Raw genomic sequence first — 18,930 nt, 5'->3', positions numbered from 1 at the left:
TTTAACGCTAATAACAGCAACAATTATTGGTTGTACTTTGTGTGGTGAGATGGTTAAATTATGTTTTAGACTTTGTCTCGGGAGCGTGTGTCACAGGGTCTCAAGGCTCACTTTCAAAGACGTTACTGCCCGGAATGTTTGGCCCAAAATTATTTTTCTGGTATTCCATTTTACAGTGTGTCGTACATAACAAGTGCTATGTTCAGCATTCAACACACATCCACACGTTTACATCGCACGGGTTCAGAAACACTGCACTTTTGTACATTTAGCACACCGGATAAACTTCTGTGCACATTGCAGTATTCATCAACATCATCATCATCGGTACACGGTGCATCCACTGCTGGATGAAGGGCACCACAAGCCCCACCTCTCACGATGCCGCGACGCAGCGATACGGCGCGGCATTTGGCAACACCTCGGCTTTTGTGAGCAGGGCGATCCTCCCCCCTCCCCCCTTCGCCCCTTCACCCCTGACCCCTGACCCGGCCGGCTGCCAGCAGACGCTCTGACAGCGTTGCACTACTGTGCAGCCTGCAGCAAGCAGTGCAATAGCATTGTCAAAGCATCTGAGGGCAGCGTTGCTCACTCGTTCCCTCCCCCTCCCGCCCCACCCCCCCGTGTCATCTTAGCTGCGGCATCCCTAACGATGTCGTGGAGAGCGACGAGGCGGGGAGGCTCGTTCTCGCGCGTCTCTCGCGCGTCATCACGGCGCCGTCTCGGCGTATCGCTCGCTCGCTCGCTCGGTGACAAAGATCGCGGGCCGTGCCCGCGCTTGGCTCGGTGGCGCCTGCCGTCGTCCCGTCCGTCCGTCCTGGCGGCAACGCGTAAACCCGACACGCGCGCTCGTGGCTACGCGGTGGTCCGTTCACGCGAACCGCCTCCGTGCAGGGTACAGCAGCGTGCCGTGCGGTGTTCGGCCACGGTGCGTGCGGGTTTTGTAGGCGGCGCGATTTGACCCCCTCCTCCCCCGTCCGCTCGCTCGCTGGCTGGCTGGCTCGTTCTCATGTGCGTGCGTGCGCCTTATCTGCCTGCTTGCACGCTCGCATGGCTGCACACTGTGTGCGCGAACGCGGCCCGTGACCGTAGAGTGCGCGCAAGGTCCTCGCGTTCACAGCCCTCGCTGGGTGGTTTGCATCGTGAGCGCGAGTGCGTTGCGCTTGGGCCACGGCTCTGGTTGCGAGATGACCCCGGTTGTAAGCGGCATTCCTCGTCCTTGAGGGGACGTTGCCCCCCCGCCCCGCCCCTCAACTTGCGGGCGTGAACGACGCTGTGGACGTCACGTTGAGCAATAGGTCTCGGTGTCCGTGACCCCTGTTGTCGGCGTTGAACTGGGCATCTGGGATGAGATTGTGTAAATTACACCAAAATTGCAACAGATTTTTTTTTTTAACGCAGTTACTGAGCGCCGGTTGCAAAACGACACGCAGCCAGCTACGAACACCACAATTGAGCATGCAATAAATATTATGTAATGCGTTTATTCAATTGAGAGAATGGCTTGCGGAAAAAAAGATATGAAATAGTTTTATTTTGCCTTGTCGCTGCTGATGTTGTTTGCCGTGGATTCTTTTTCTACACCGATCTGATCATGGCTGTTGATGACTCGCGCCGGTCAAGGTTAATTTTGCACGATGTTATTGGTATTGATTATTGTGAAATCTGAAATTGATGGGTAATAATTGGGCTTGTACCATTCGAACATCTAATTCATGAAGGTCGATTTATTTGTTATTTTATTATTTTATTATTAAAAGGTACTGTACGTAACAATTCCACTTTCCGTTGGGTGGCAGGGATAGATTCTCCATAAGACAACCACGGTTGATTTCCACACATAATAGTACCTATTTTATCCACCCCGGTGGGATGATGGGCTAAGTTAATCCCCCCCCCCCCCCCCCCCCCCCCCACAGCCAATATTTAAAATTTCAACCTTCCGATTGTGAGCCGCTCGCCACTGTACCTCCGAGCCACCTTACCGGATGGGCAATCAATAGGCCTCACGAAATCGATGGATGGTATTTCTTTATTTCTCTGTAGCCGTAAAGAAACGGCACCCTTTGGCAAGCGAGACCTGGGACGCAAACGCAAAGGTGGACGATGACGACGACGACGCGCTGCAAAATCCTCACTCCCTCCTCGCGCAGAGCGAGCCGAGCGGGAGTGGTGGGGTAGTGGAGAGGGGGGGGGGGAGTTCCTTCTAAAACCAAAGCTCATCAATCACTTCGGTGTCATCCGCATCGTAGCTCGGGGTGGACGCCACGACTGATGGCCGCTCCGCTGTTTGCAATCGTCAACACTGGCGTAGAGTAGCTGGTGTGGGCCCCGACGCGGAGCTTTAAATGACCCACCCGCCATCCAATTTAAATGTAAAGGGGGGGGGGGGCAGGCTTTGTAGCATGGCGCTTCACGAAGCCCTCCAGCCGTTGCGCCCGCGGGTGCAGTCGCACCGCCTGCACGTCGCCTCCCGGTCAGGGTCCTGTCCCAAGTGCTCCGATGGTCTCACGAACTGATCCCTCTCACTTCTATTTCCCCTTCCCTCCCGCTTGGGTTTCCCACTGCGGTCGCGCTCTCGATTTACGCCACCCGACTGCCTCGCCCCGTGCGCCTGGGCCCTGCACGTGTCGCCTTGAGGGTCACAGTTCACCGCCGCTGCATTCCGATTGGCCGAACGTCCTGATGCAACAGGACCAATGTGGATTGCACAGGAACAAAAAGAACAACACCTTGAGATTCATCTTCTTGGTTCTTTCGGTAAAGTCACGTAGAAGGGAAGTAATAAAATAATAAAAATAAAACGCAAGCGGCCGTCCTCAGGTGAAAACCTGGTTTTCACCTGAGGACGGCCGCTTGCGTTGTGGCCGAAACGTCGTGAGAATAATTTTATTATGTTTTATTTTTATTATTTTATTACTTCTCTTCTACGTGACTTTACCAAAGGAACCAAGAATATGAATCCCTGCAGTCACGAAACCTTTAAATCGAAACCTTGAGATTCATTGGGGATTTCTTGAATTGTCGTGTGCACGTCCCGTCACTTTGTCAATCCGCTGCTGGATGAAGATCTCCCCGTGCCGTGTGGGTACGTGGGGATTTTTTTTGATGGTACAGGACAACGGTGGGGTTTTCCGCATTGCCCTCAGCTGCCCGCAGTGTTCCCACGGCGGCCACCTGTAGCAACCTGTCGGAACATCATCGCGGCGAAACTGCCGCAGAGCGATGCTAAACTAAAACTAAACTCCATTTTGACAGGTAAGGCCCACTGAGCTATACGGCCCGTTTTCACAAGCGACTTGGTCACAAATTAAAGTGCGGTGAAGTAGCTCATCACGTGGATATATTAAAACAGGGGAACCCGGAGAAAAATCCACGCAACCACGGGGAGCACATGCAAACTCCGAAAATGCATTAAGCATCGGGGTCGGGATCGAACCCTCGACCTCCTGCATACCAGGCGAGGTAGTTAACATCTCACCACGATGGCACCCGTGATACTGTTGACATGATGGCGGAGATGACAGCGCCGCCCCCACCAACCTCCCCAGTCCTCCGTGCCACCCCCCCCCCCCCCCCCCCGATATTTAGCGCGTCGTGTTTCAAAGCGGGAGTGCCTCCCATGTCACGGGATCGGAATCTGTGAATCGGGGGGGATCGCATCTTCTTCCTCTTCACGCGCACGGGACGTACATGGGCACCGGCGGCGCTGGCGCCGGCGAAGGTCACGGCACGGCCCATGGCGCCGGGCGCAGGAACTCGGCCGGGCACGGCCATTTCTGGGCAGGAGGGGGACAGGTGGTGGCGTTGGGGGGGGGGGGGCGAGGCGCTGGCTGATGAATGGGCTTCCCCCTGAGCGTGGGCGCTGGTGGGGCAGAGCGCGGCGGTTGGTGACGCCAGTTGGCCAGCGTCATCGAAGCTGCATTTAAACAACAACAAAAAGTGCTAGTACGTTCATTGTTGTAAGGATTCAGTTGGAGAGAGATTCGGAAAATGTTCAACCTGTTTTTAGTGTCGCTCCTGCGTCTGAAAACTATTTGACCTATCAAGAATAATTGAGGAGCTAAGAAATCTATCGTGGTTAATGCTGACAAGGTAAATTAATTTTCGTCATCACAGTTGCCCATGGTCTATCCACCGCTGTTTGAATGCCCCACACGCATCGTCGGCATCCCTCACAGCCCCGCGTTTGCACAATCTGTCTCCCTCCATCTCCGTGGCTATCGTCGCTTCATGGGCGTGTTCGCTCCTTTGGCTGGCATTCCGTCATCGGTCTCCTCCGTCGGCCACAATCCCTTGTGTTGGCTGCCAATTCGTGTGTGGCAGATAATCGGTTTTCTCCCAATCTACAGTGGGGAAAACAGGCAAATCGGCGGACAATCGCGGCAACATTTTTCTGCCATCGTCACCCCCCACCCCCGCATCCCTCTTCACTACCGGGGAAATTCGCACCTGCCTCTCCAGCGACACGCAAACCCGGGCCCCAGCCGCGAGAAGCAGCGGACTGCAAACAACGAAAGGTTCCGTCGTGGGGGACATAGCTGGCGATGGTTAAATGCGGTGTAAATATCGTAGAGGGTGCGGTAAATGTTCCGGTGTCACCAGGAGGTTGGGAGTGAGAGGTGGTGACACCACGGGGCCTGCTCTCAGGCATGCACGCATGCTAAATCTCATCTTCATTTATTCTGACCATTCCTGTGATGGGAGACCTATTATCGTGAGACTCTGCGTGTTAGTTACCGCCGCCATGTTTGGTGGCAAAGTCAAAGTGGTTTATTTTTTATTTTAATATGCGAGTGAGCGAGTGCCCGGGGAGCGGTGGCGCAGTAGTTGGTGCACTGCGCTAAGTTTGATTCCTTCCTGGCCTTGGTAAACATCGGTCACAAATCGAAATCTGAAATCGTTCAGGGCTTCCCAAACCCGCACTGACCAGTGTGGTGAAGTATGGTCAAACAATCTTAGTGAGTGACACGAGGGAGGCCTTCATCCAGCAGTGGATTGACAAGGGGCTGTCAAATGTAATTATTTTGACAGTCATTACTTTTTTTATTTACCCAGGAAAGCTTCAATCAACTCTCAAGACTCATCAATGATGATCCTGTATCTGTCAAATTACCTCTGTCTGCCATTACAGAGACGTAAGAAAGACTTGGATCGTTTTTTTAACTTGCATTGCAGCACAGGCCCAAAGGCGTACGACACAAAGTGGCCAGTGACAGCACGAGCGAAGTGGCTTATCATGTTGGAAATGTATAGCAGCCAAATACTCTAAACGCACGTTTCTAAATGTGGAAGGAAAAACCGGAGTGCCCAGAGAAAAATCCACATGACCACGGCGAGCACACGCAAACTCCAAATACGCAGGCGTCAGGGTCGGGATCGAACCCACAACCTGTATACCAGGCGAGGTAGTCAACATTTCAACACCGCCATTTTAACAGAAGCGTTTTCCTTTTTCCGTCTCTCGAACATCGCAGACAGCCATTGGTAATATTGGAGCAACGAGACATCGCAGACACCCCGAACGGTTCACGCGTTACGATGGCTCCACGTTATTGACGCTGCAAACTCCGTCCCGGGTTTTCCAGCCCCGGGTGACGAGGACTGCGTGCAGGAGGAACCCATCGGTGATTAGCGCCGGTCGGTGTTGGGGGCCACCCCACACGAGGGTGCGAGAAGCAGCGTTGGTGGAGACCACTGCCAGCGCATTCGAATTTCTCAGTTGGTCTCATCGCGAGTCTCTGCGTCTCTGTGAGTCTCTGTGCGAGTTTGTCGTCTCAAAATAAGATTTGACTCGTGGTGAAGTCGCTGTCAGAGCATTCCAGTTCATCGTTGTTTCTTAAGTTAATCTATACGCCTCTTAAGTTAATCTATACGCCTCTGTGAGGCTTATTTGTTTCTACGTGAATCTGTGGGTCATTAGGTGAGAAAACGCTCATGCCAGGTGCGCGTATTCCAAATCTACAATTTGTAATTGGCAAATGAATTCGACGTTGGAATGAAACCTCGATAAAACAAAACGCGACTAACGAATTCTGACGCGAGTGCGTGCGCGCGTGTGTGTGCGCGTGTGTGTGTGTGCACGTGTGTGTGTGCACGTGTGTGTGTGCACGTGTGTGTGTGTGTGCGCGTGTGTACGTGTGTGTGTATGTGCACGTGTGTGTGTATGTGCACGTGTGTGTGCGCGTGTGCGTGCGCGATGCGCCGTTGTCGAAGGTCCGCAACGGCTTGTGCCGCGATTGCGAGCCCGGGCGAGCGGAAACTCTCCCAGTCGGAGCCGTGCACCCCCCCCCCACCCCGCCCCTCTCCCCCGCCCAGTGCGGCCACACGGCCCCAGCCTCCTACCCCACGATGCGCCGAGGAATCGCGAGAATGTCCCCCAGGCGCTCGTCCAGAGGAAGCGTCCCGCTCGGCGCGTGTGCGTTTCTGCGCTCGCTAACCACCCATCTCACTTAACCCGCGGCAGCTGGGTCCGGTGGTGCCTGTGACTTTGTGCCAGCGAGTCTTCCCACGTTTCCTGTGGCTTCGAAAATAGTGCACCTAGCCTGGCACAAAGTGCTCTAAATGAGTCTTATGAGGCTTTCTTTCCCCTCGTCCCGTGAAACGGAATGTGCGCGCAGCTCACTTCGCGACGACGATGCTCCCGAAAACACGTGCGTGCGCGTGTGTCGAGTCGTGAGAAATGGTTAAATTCGTGTTTCTTTGAACGATTCACAAATTCGGTTGCTTGTGTTGCGTCGAGGCTAATTGAGTGCACAACACGAAACGGGGGGGGGAGGGGGAACCTCGCCACACGAACGAGACCAATTTTTGTCAAGTCGAATTTCAATAATAATTCATCGTATCGCAGGTGGGGTTGGGAGGGTAAGGGCGGTGTGGGGGGAATTAATCGCCGATTATTTTCCCCGACATCGCTGGTAGGCTGAAGGTGGTGGCACGTGACTAGTCGCCACGTCGATGGTAATAGGGTATACTGAATGTGATGTGCTGGGCATGAACATCTTTTATGGGTAGGTCGAACCGTATAGGCGCCCTGCTGAAATGAAGCCCTTTTGCTTACAACCGCGTATCGCGTGGAAAAGGGGGCTCGAGTTGCAGCATGGTTAGCGTGGCGCGGGAGGGGGGGGGGCGGGCGGCCGGGGGTTAGCGATCGGCACGGGTCGTATAGACGGATCATCCGAGACGGTGGCGGTCGTCCTCAACGCGATCGCCGGAAGCCGTTCCTCCGCGGAGGTCACAGTCTGACGAGGGGAATGTTTGTCGTGAGGACCGCTGATAATGACGTATTACGTGAAATGAGATAACACGTGGTTATAATATCACGTTCTCTGTGGCCACGCCGCCGCCAACTGGTCAATCGGTTAAGTTGAACAATTAGCGATTCCCGTTGGGGTCACATGGAACGTGATGCGGAGAGTCTCTTTTTTTTCCGGGGTTCGCATGTTTTCCTTCTATCGAGGCGTTTTAGTTTAAGAGCAGGTGGGGGGGGGGCGTTGGGAGCAGAAGTCCCCTTTTTCAAGGGAGACCTTGCTGCCTGATGCAGAGCTTCGCGGTCCGAGCCACCGTGGCTTCCCAGGTAATACTCTGCGGTTGCATTTACAATGAAATGCGCACCGTCACCTTCACGGTGAACTTTAAAGATGCCCTGATGTTGTAAAAAAAAGACTACGGCATGTGCGTCAACATCGCGGTCTAAATTTTTTTTTTTTTACTTGCCTACAGATTACTCGGTTGGGAAGAAATTATCGCTATCGTCATTCCCTACTGCGGCTATGTCTGTGAAACGTCTTGCGCCTTTGTGACAGTCCCATTCCCATAGCACAAGGCTGTATATTTGTTGAACTTCTTTCGCATGTAGCCAACTGTGCTCATCGGAGGTCCGGGGAGGGGGGGGGAAGGACAACAAACTTAAACACAAAAATAAGTTCTGAAGAAATTCGTTTTCATTTTAGCACATCTGAAAGTGTGCAATGCAGTCTTTTGTTCGATGGTTAGCCGAGGATGACCGGAGTTTGCGTGATGGTGAATGCTCCTTGACGCTCTACCGTCTGTTGCAAATGCGCCGCAATGCTTATGGCTCTGACGAAGAACCTCTTCGACAAGGAGGCAAACGCGCTTACTGCTCGGCCGTGTCTTTGTCCCGCGCACGCAACTCTCTCCTGGGGGTTTTGCGTCGTTCCAACGTCGACCGCGACGGACGACCCGATGCCCTTTCAACGTCGCACCGCTGTGAGCAGAGCGAGCAGTGCAATGTTGAAAAAGGGCATCGGTTCGGTTCGGCAGCATCGTCGACGCGTTCCTGCATCTCCCTCGGGAAGCCTTCTGAAGTCTCCGCCTCCACCACCTCCTGCTCTTCACACGGGAAGGCCCTCGATCTTCTTGTTCATCTCGGTCGCTGAGCACAGGGCTAAAATGCCAGCAACACCCAGCGATATTGATGGTGTACCAGGTGAGAGTTGAGACCTTTCTTGAGTTGCACAAAGTTGTAGTAACTTGGGAAAAGAACGGATGGCAGAGGGAATTTCCGAGGTCGAGCAGAGCGAGGGAAGAAGCAGAAAGAGAAGCGTGTGGGGTGGGTGGGTGGGTGAGTGAGTAAAGAGTTAGTGATCTACAGTACGGTGGGTGAGCATGGTGTGGATGAGAGGAAACTAAACTCACTAAGCTATTTTATTTCACCAGGTGAAGCCCACTGAGCTATATGGCTCTTTTTCAGTAGAGACCTGAACACAAATGATAGCTCAACCAAGTGGCTTACGAAGTGGACATTTATAGCAGCCAAATACGGGGAGAGAGAACACGCAAACTCGGAATATACAACAGGCGTCAGGGTTGGGATCAAAGCCACGACTTCCTGTATACCAGGCGAGGGAGTTAACATCTTGCCACCCCAGGCAGTCGGCCAGGTAAACCACGGGGTCCCGGACACGGGCGAGATAATCGATTTTAAGTGGCATTAATGGCTGGTCGCCAGCGAGCGAGCGAGTGACTGGAGTAAATGGCTGATTTCGTTCTTCAACCGAGCTGTGGCCTCTGCATCGTGAGTCTGGAAGGGAAAACTAGAGGATAGTTAAGTGCCTACCAATAATTGCTTACACGCAAAAAAGTTTACCTCAAAACACGTTTTTATTACCTTAATTTGCCTAATTTACAATTCTAGATTTAAAGCATAAACAAATTTGGCTTGAGTGCCACCAGAGACACGACCACATTTTATCTGCAGCAGGGCATCTGGGAGAACGCGTGCTGCTCGTGTGGATTAAAATAACAACTCCTTGAAGGGGGGTCTCGGAACTATATCTACGGTATATCCTTCCACGGACCAGTCTTTAACACGTGGGATGATGATGCGTGAGCTCTGGCATGGATTCTCCATCGGGCGACACGATGCCAATAGCACGCTCGCAAATAAACTGGGGGTCGGGGGTGGGTGGAGAGGGAAAAAAAACTACACACCCAAATATATTATTTTTAGCGCTTCCTGACCACCTTGTGCCGAACACATTCCGGGGTGATTCAATTAGAGGGCTAATGTCTCAGGGATGGAACCGGCACGGGTGCAGGAAGTTGGCCAGGGCGGAAAGCTACAAACAGCGTTTGGAAATATCCGTTGGGAGAGAAATGCGTTTTTCCACCACAATTAAAGACCGGGAAGCGGGAGGGCAACGGGGCCAATGCACGTACGGAGCAGGGAGCCGTGCCCCCCCCCCCCCCCCAGGCCCTGCCTTCCCCCAATCCACAGCCCCCCCCCCCCCCCGCTCCCCACAGCCACCACATTCCAGCCGTCGGTCCATTAGCGTGCGGGATGCGGCACTAATCCTGTAATCCCCTTGCCCGGGATACTTGTGTGCGAAAGTTCACAGGAGCGGAATGCTGGATTGTGTGGGAACCTGGTGGGGAACAGAGGCGTGGCAATGGGGTCGGGTGTGAGAGGGTGGTGGGGGGGGGGCGCCCCCAGAGATGCTGATGATGCTGATGATGCCGTCGTCGCCACCGACACTGTGGGTGCCGGATGCAAGGGGGGGCGGGGGGCGGGGGGGGGCGGGGTGAGGTCGTAGGGTTGGACGTTGGTTGGGCTCTCGATGGCTTCGGTGGGTTAGCGCGGCCATTTTGGAATCTAGTACCAGATTAGCGCCCGCGTGCCACGGTGACCGTGGCGCAGCTTGAGCTGCCCCCCCCCCACCGTCCCCCCCCCATGGCTTGCGTGTCTCTGTCGTGCGGTGTCTCCCTCTCGTTTCTCTCTCGTGTCCGGTGTTCCGTCGTGCCTCCCTTGTTGTTTCGCGTCTCCCTCGTCCTTGCCCCTCTCGCTCCGAGTCGGCCCCGCTCGGCTCTTTTGGGAGCCTTTGATGTGACCGGGTCACAAACCCGGGCAGCTGACCTTTGCCCTCCAAAACTATTGGAAGGTATCCTTTTGTGTGTTTTTTTTCTTTTTTAAGGAAAAATGCTCCTCCTTAAAAAAGAAAAGTGACCGCTCAACAACAATAAAAACAAAAACCCCGTTGGGTTCGACTGCCTCGCACACGGGTTTTATTTATGCGCGGGTATTTTTTTTTTAACGAACGTTCGGATTTTCTCGTTTTTCGTTGATCCATCCTAGAAGGCCTCGGAGTGCAGGATTTGAACCGAACAAGGATGAGTTCTCGTCTCTAACAGGTTTGCTGCCGCCAATCGTACCCATGCGTAAGAGTAAAGAGTAAATAAAGCCAGTGTTGTTGCCCGTGTACACGGTGTACACGCGGCGTGTATAATACTATCACATGCGGTCTATCCTCGCCACGAGCGTTATGCACTACTGCCCTCCTCATCATTCTTCCATCGCTTCCTCCCCGCGAGGTGGCCGGGACACAGCAGTAGAGAAAATGGATTCCTGAATCCATCTGTGTGGGACGTCTAGTGCTGTCCTCTCGCGTGTGCATGCTGGGGGGTATTTTTAAATCCTTTATATTAAGTTCACTTGCTTGCTTGTGTGCTTGCTTGCTTGCTTAAGACCGTGCAAATCTTTCGGTCGTTTTTTAACATACTTCCCGTGATCCAATCGAGCTGACATTTTGCACACAGACTCGTTGTGCGTGACAATTAATTTTCGTGAAAATGTTTTCTCCAAAATTTTCAACATTTTAGGATTTTTTAAAAAATATTTAATTACCAATTGCTTAATGGTGGCAGGCAATCATCTGACCCATAGGTGGCAGCCATCTCAAGCCAGAGGACGAGAGGACTCTAGCCGCCACGCATATAAAGGATTTATAGTGAAAAACTTTGTTTTTACGGGTTAATTTTTTAAGGCTCCTATAACTTCCTCCCATGTCAAGTGGAAACAAATGACGATACAGGCGAGCTATCTGTCCATGGAGGATCGGGGTGATGACGACGAAGCCACATCCTCGTTCATGGCATTGGCCCAACATCCCAAATGCAGCGCTCTACTGAAGAAAGTATTGAGACTTGGTGGGGCTTTCCTCGGTAAATAATGGACATTGTTCGTCCAATAAGATTGTCCCAGGGTCAACATGTCACGAGTCATTAATAAAAACGTGAGGTTCTGCACCATTTCCTTGGCCGCACCCACCCGCCCGCACCCCCTCCCGCCTACCCTACCGCCTCATCTAGCAGCGGATAAAAAAAGTGTTGTTCCTGTACAGGAGTGTATTTGAACCTTTGTGTGACTGCGCTCTTGGCATTTTGTTCGCAAAGATACTCTATTAAACGTGCGTTTCCTGCGGCACCGCTGTTTCCACTGCCCCCCCCCTCTCCCCACACGGGGAAGCGTGGGGGGGGGATACTCCAATGGCGTACAATCGTGGGCTCATGCCATATCTTCTCTTTTTACAAGAGGGAAGCTCGGAGCGCAATGAAGCAGCGCTCTCAATAACTGGTGGGCTGGTGCCCTCCCCTCTGTCCCTATCTTTCACCCCCCCCCCTGTCCCTATCGTCCCCCCCTTACCCCTTTTCCCCGTCCCTATACAAACCTCCACGTCCCCGCTGGTGGTGCCCCACCTGGGTGCGGGGCAGTGAGACCAGCTGACCCCCTTACGCTGGGCCCTGTCGCGCCGAACTCGGGCTGCTGTTTGCGGAGCTTTTGTTCCCCACCCCCCGCGCCCCCTCCGTTCGGCAATGGGCGCTTTGTATCTGGCTTGCGTTGAGTAAAAAAAACATAATTATTTTATTATGTTTTATTTTTATTATTTTATTACTTCCCTTCTACGTGACTTTACCGAAAGAACCAAGAAGATGAATCCCTGCAGTCACGAAAGCTTTAAATCGAAATTTAAAAAAAACAACTGACGGTGGCGCTCGCTCGCTGCTACGACGACGACGACGATGGCGCCGGCTCGTGCGGTCCAGTCTCGGGGGAAGCGAGGCGCCGCCCGGCGGATGGACCCGGTGCCACGGTCGTAGCTCTCTCCGGCGTGGTGGAGGGGGTCGTACCCGCGTACCGCGCGCCGTGTGTGGTTGTGAGCGCGCGCGTGCGCAAGTCGCTACGTTCCGGTGCGCTGGGAGCTTCAATTCGCTTGCCGAAGAGTCTGTCGGCACGTTGAGCTGAAACGGCGGACGCGTTGTGCCCAGCGCTGCGCGGCACGCAGAGTTTGCCCCCAGGCAGGGGCGGTTTCTTCATTAGGGCGATTGGGCGACGCCCCACCAATGTGTGAAAGGGACTTTTCAATCACATTAACAATCTCATTCAACCACAGAGCTATGCTAGCCGTTACTGTGCCTCTGGATATAGTCCAATCAGCGCCATGTCACGTTCTGTGGAGTACTGCCTCTTTTTGGGCGATTTCACTCCGGCTGAGAATCGCCCAGAGTGTTCCCATAGACTTACATTGAAAGATGATTTTTTTCGAACAGCGGGCGCTGCAATGCATTCTCTATGGCTTCCGGGAGGGCTCGCACTAACGTGCTTACGCCATCATACTGTAAGCACGTTTCATCCAACAATATTATTTGTCGCCACCTAGTGGAATCTTTAATAAAATAAACGGAGTGAATTGTATTAATAGTGAGTATAGAAACAAACAAGATGTATTGTAAGAGTCACTTTATTTTTCATTAATATTAAAGAAGTGAACTTGCCTTTACATGCTTAAGCTGTTAATTTATTCATTGCATGGGTGGACCTTATCCTTATCAATCATCCAGACATTTGCCCCCCCTGAGAGATTTTTCAGGAGCCGCCACTGCCCCCAGGGTATGGCCAATCGGGGCGATCGCCCCGGGCCCCATGTGTCACATGTAATACTTCCGGTTTAGTTTGAAGGCATGGGGGGGGGGTCGCATCCCCCCCTATGGACGGCCCTGGCGGCATGACGGGGAAGCGCAGCGAGAGAGACGTGTGGCGCGACGGCGAGAATACACGCGCAGTAGAGCAGCGGCAGATTCATATTCTTAGGTTTTTTCGGTAAAGTCACGTAGGTAAAAAATTAAAATTAATAAAAGTAAAATAAAAATAAAATAAAAATCACGACGTTTCGGAGGCAACACAAGCTTCCGTCTTCAGGTGGAACCGTCACAGCACGATTGCCGTATCAAGTGAGAGAAATTCCAAGAAAACAGTCCTTGTATATATGTACTGGTTGAGGGTGGGAGGAGCCAAGATAGGCCCTGAATATTATTTTACTTTTATTAATTTTAATTTTTTACCTACGTGACTTTACCGAAAAAACCTAAGAATATGAATCCTTGCAGTCACGAAAGCCTCAAATCTAGAATCAGCGACAGATTCTTGAATCTGTTTTGTGGCGGCTTGATGGGTTATCACCTCGTGCATGCGGCCGTTGGTTTTCTCTGGTTGTTCCCACAAGAGCAAAAGATCTGAATGAAACAGGACCCGGCTGAAAGAGTCCTCAGATTCGGCTCGGGCTTGAGTCAATCAATAGAATTATTATTTTCAGAAATTTCTTGATGCATCGGACTGGGTTCACAGTGTGATGAGTTTACTGCAAATGAATTGCCTTGGCGGTTTTCCCCACTCGTGATGATGTTGTGGCTGCCGGGTACATTTTTGGAGACAAATCGGAGAAAATGAAACGTTTGCCATGGGGGGGAGAGTAATGATGCATTGTCTCATGTTCTTAAGCTCACGATGGCTACGTATACGGAATTTATGTTTTTATTTGTATATATCGTATGTAACTGGTTCACATGACCTCCCCCACTCCATGTGTGAAAATAAAATCGCCGGTCAGGTGAATAGTTACACCATTACAATCCTTTAGGATGCCAAATGATAGACTTTTACTATGGACTATAACATTGCAATGGTGATCTGTGTATTACGTTGTGGTTTGGTTCTTCGAAAAAACTTGTATGCAATAATAATGAAAATGTAAAGGTGCAGCGCTGCAATTGCTTGCTCACGTCACTGGTGGCAGAAGTTCAACATACGTACACATACATTGGAAGAGGTGGCAGTACCCACACTCTACCCCACCAAACCGCGACGTGCCGCTCAGCTGGTTGCGGTGTGTAACCTGTTTACTCCGGGGCGAGGGGTGGGGGTGATTTCAACTGCTGTGCCGAGAGATGGAATCGAACCGACGACCCTCTGGATTGCAAGTCCAGTGCGCTAACCGCTTCACCACGGCAGCACCCACAGTATTATTTTACTGGTAGAACATTTATCAAATGTCTCCATTCCCCCCCTCTTCCATTACCCAGCAGCTCTGCCGTGGATGCTCTCCACAACCCGAGATGGACTCCGCTTGGAACTGGCCTGGACTCCGGCAGCAGCGAATCCAACACGATGGCGCTTCGGCTCCACTGCACGAGCTCCTGTTTTACCATCGAGCGCTGCTTCCCTCTGACTCTGTCCTCGCTTCCCTGTGCCGGACGGGGGGGGGGGATGGGGCAGGGGGGTGGAGGGGGTAGGAGGAGGAGGGGGGTGGTGTGCCCTTCCTTTAATGGCCTTTCCTGCCCAGAGGTTCCTGGAGGCCTGGAGCAGGAGGCTCTGGGCCGATTACCACGTGTGGCCTGTTTACTCGTCAGCGACAGAAACACAGGCACCGCTTGTGCGGCTTACGTAATGTGCTGTTTATAAACTTAAAAAATGCGCAGGTAAGTATAATTTGGTCATTTCGTCGTCTTGTTTTTTCCTCTAGTCGGGCCAGGACACACTGGCCCCGAATGACCATCCACTGTTGGATGTCATGATGCGTTGGGGTGGAGTGGTGGCAAAATGGGTAGCACACTGCGCTCTGGTTTCTGGCCATGGGAGACATCGGTGGCGATTGATATCCGAGGCCAGTCATGGGTACCACCACCAACCGGCACCTACCAGTGCGATCAAATACTCCCTTTACTGGTGCGGCGTTGGGAGGCCGTCATCCAGCAGTGGATTGACGGAGGGCTTCGTATCACCGCGACAGCCAATGACGTGCGACATGTTAAACATTTTAGGCTTGAATCGATTCGTGAAAGTTCATATAATTAGGGGGTTTTGCAGTTTTATAGACAAAGCAACACGCTCATGAATGAAACTGGCCAAAATTTCCAATACCGGGGCCCCTCCAGCAAAGAGTTTTGAGATTCGCTGAGACTTTCCTGGGTAAGTAATTGCCAATCATCCATTAATATATTGATAACGTTTCTTGGTGTTACACTTTAATACGTTCGTGCAATATCTTTGATTTTTGTTTGCAATATGTTTCATGTTTTGGTGCAATAAAAGCATAATTTTTCAACCTACAGAGTGTTTCAAGAGGGATTATTTACACCAATGTTCTGTCTGGGAAACGAAATCTTGACTTCCACTGGCACATCCGAGCCCCTCCAGTCCAGGGCCCTGGTGGTACGGTGGTTTTCCACTGCCTATATCATGTACCGCGGCCAGGACCAAATGGTGGTGAAGTAATACCTCGATTTATGTCTCTCCCTTTCACATCGTTTCGCAAGTACATTGTCGCTTTATTAACACCACGACCTGATTTTCGTGGCCTCAACCCACACTTATATTGGTGACAGCATCATCTGTCCTTGTATCTGTCGCTTCAGCCTTCACCTCCACCTACCCTGTACACGAACTGCTTTGTGTCGCGCGTAAAGAAATGTACAATACTAAAGAATACAATAAATTATTGCTTTGATTTACGCCATTTCGATATTTGTCGCATCTTTCAAAACCGCATCCCTGACGTAAATTGGGTTATAACTGCTGTACGTTGATTCTAGATTTGAAGCTTTCGTGACTGCAAGGATTCATACTCTCAGTTATTTCGGTAAAGTCACGTAGGTAAAAAAAATGAAATTTAAATTAATAAAAATAAAATAATAAAATCACGACGTTTCGGAGGCAACACAAGTCTCCGTCATCAGGTGGGACCGTCACAGCCAGATTTGCTGCATCACATCAAGTGATGCAGCAAATCTGGCCTCACAAGACATCTGAATCTGGCTCGGGGCCAAGCAGGGCCAGAGGTGGGGCTAATGACATTCATTACGTGGGACATTAGTCAGGACCCAACTTTACCACTCTGCCGTCACCACGTAATCTACTTGTGTTTCGACTTCTTCATTGGCGTGTGCTGTCGGCAGCGCTGCTCAGCTTTGGCGGTGTAAGAACAACCTGGCACCTCTTGCGAAATGCCGGAATGGTTTTTGCGTGACCCTGGCACGGCTCAGTTGTTATAGTGGAAAGAGGTAATAGTGTGACTGGGTTTTAACAAGTACTGCTCTGAATTAAATTCGGGAATTACTTTAATCCGCAGAGACGTGGGAGAACTTTTTTTGCCAATTTAGCAAACATGGAATGGCTTTTCAGTTTTAATACAAACGTTAACAAGTAGTAGAACATTGGGACGGTGTTTTTCAAGTATAGTTTTCTCCTTTTCCCAGTTATATTCCAGTTGTGCAACTGCCATTATAAAGACAATGTCCATTGCAACTCTCAAAAAGTTGCCGTTTCTATTGGTGCAAACAAAAGGTTATATGTTGAAATGTCTATCCAGTTAGCTCACATCACACCCATCTATATTTTATGGCTGTGACTCTCTTGGTAAATACACTTCATTAATCGTTTACCGATTATCGGTTGCATTACTCGACCAATCTTATTGCACAAAAATAAGTCCTAGAAAAAAGTAATCTGCATTTTCCACGAGAGTGCACCGCTGTCCAGCAAAATAAAAGTTCACCACGGTCGACTGGCAGGTCAAGTGCAGTGGGGTAAAGTGTGTTAGATAAAGCAGTTGATTACAATGTGGCGTGATAGAACTTCATTGATAAATCAACCCAGCTCTAGTTTCTTCAAAGCAGCATTGGGAGGGAATTGTCATCATTCCACGCTGGTCTTGCACAAATGATCTCGGTACGATCCACCAATCCCACCAGCAAAGAACTACATGCCTAAGGCCATGTGCACAGAAATGCTACCAGTTCAGGTTCATTTCATTGACCAGGAGAGAACTGAAAAGAGACCAGGATAAGCCTCCGGCAAACATGGCCGGAGGCTTATCCTTTCACCAAAATGACCAAAAAAATATAAAATAACGGACAAAAATTTAAGCAAATTCCAAAACAGAGCAAAAATAACCGCATTCCAGAGAAATGCGAAAGTAATGCACAAACAAACCGGTGTAAAAGAAAATGTATTTCTTGTAACACAAGTTGAATGGCAAATTTGCGTCTGTGTGCAAACCAGGCACATCATCGTTGTGCTCCTGGCTCTCGACTCGGGTTGCCAACACTGACCGAAGCTATTCCGGGAGATTTTCTATTGTTTTATTTTCTTAAAATATTTTATTATTAAAATCTCCCGGATTGCTTGCAATAGTCGCCCGGAGATTGAAACCAATTTTGGTAGAGATTCCTGGACAATCGGGGATGGTTGGCAACTATACTTCGACGTTGTTTTTTTTTTAAACAGTCGGTGGCCCAAACGCACAATGTCAACGTTGATAGAGAGAGAGAGAACTCAAATTCAAATGCAGGTGAGATGAACCTCTTTTCGTTCTGTAATAAATCAGCAGTGGCGAGTGCTATCTGAACCCGCCCTCCTTTCAAAACGTGCACGGACCAACATGGTGAAGTATGGTCAAAAGAAGGAATGTGATTAACACGGCGTAAGGGGCCTTCTGGAAGTGGAATGACAAATTGCGTAAATAATGTTGAGGGTTGTTGTACTTGTGACCTCTCCAACCACTAGAGGCGCTACCATTCAAAATGCAAAGACATCGACAAATCTCTCACCCCATCTTCCACCTCATCTCCCACCTCCCATATATCACCTCCACAACTAAAACCTCCCGCATCTCCTACCTACTCATTCCATGTCCCCATAGAGCACTTTCCCATCTCCCAACTCATCTCTCACCTCGTCTCCCAGCTTATATATTGCCTCCACATCTCCCATCTCATCTCCTACCCCCCCCATCTCCCACGTCTACATCTCCCCCATCTCCCGCTCATCCTTGGCATCTTCTCATCTCCCCAAACCCCATCTCATTTCCCCACCTCAAATATTGCCTCCACATCTACAATGTCATCTCCGCATCTCCGCAACTCCCACCACCTCCCCGTGTCCCCAGCGCAGCATTCGCTCCTCGACTCTCATCACGTGCGCGCTCGGGATTTTTTTTTTCCGTTTGGAAAAAAAAAAGACCCCACATTCCCTTTTAAAAAATATCCCCTTTTAATTGGAAGCAGTTACGTGGGGGGCGGGGGAGCGTGGGGGGGAAGTGCGGGGTGAGGAGGTCGCGGGCACGGGAGGCTCCCCCAGTAATGGCTTGAAAACACTTAATGACTGCAAAGGCTTCCACCCAGCGTGCCGCCTCGATTCCTCCTGCCACGGTCTGCCACGGCCCGCCACGGCCTGCCACGGCCCGCCACGGTTGCGGACTCACGCCCACCTCGGTTACAGACGCCAGCCCAACAAAGTCTGCCACGGTTTCATACTCTTAGGTTTTTTTCGGTAAAGTCACGTAGGTAAAAAATAAAAAT

General features: G+C 51.1%; 1 long non-coding RNA gene across 1 annotated transcript in view; it reads left to right on the top strand.

Moving 5' to 3' along the window:
- LOC133348536 (uncharacterized) overlaps positions 1–15,681 on the top strand; it is a 43,376-nt gene extending 27,695 nt beyond the window's left edge. Inside the window, exon 2 of the long non-coding RNA XR_009755803.1 lies at positions 14,659–15,681. This is a non-coding gene — a long non-coding RNA (uncharacterized LOC133348536). The remainder of the gene's footprint in view (positions 1–14,658) is intronic.
- The last annotated feature ends 3,249 nt before the right edge of the window (positions 15,682–18,930 follow it).

The sequence above is a fragment of the Lethenteron reissneri genome, chromosome 27, assembly GCF_015708825.2.
Source record: "Lethenteron reissneri isolate LAM-NWPU_2019-01 chromosome 27, ASM1570882v1, whole genome shotgun sequence".
Lineage (NCBI taxonomy): Eukaryota > Metazoa > Chordata > Hyperoartia > Petromyzontiformes > Petromyzontidae > Lethenteron > Lethenteron reissneri.
The sequence above is the reverse complement of the archived record's forward strand: the minus strand, read 5'-3'. Positions and strand labels throughout refer to the sequence as shown.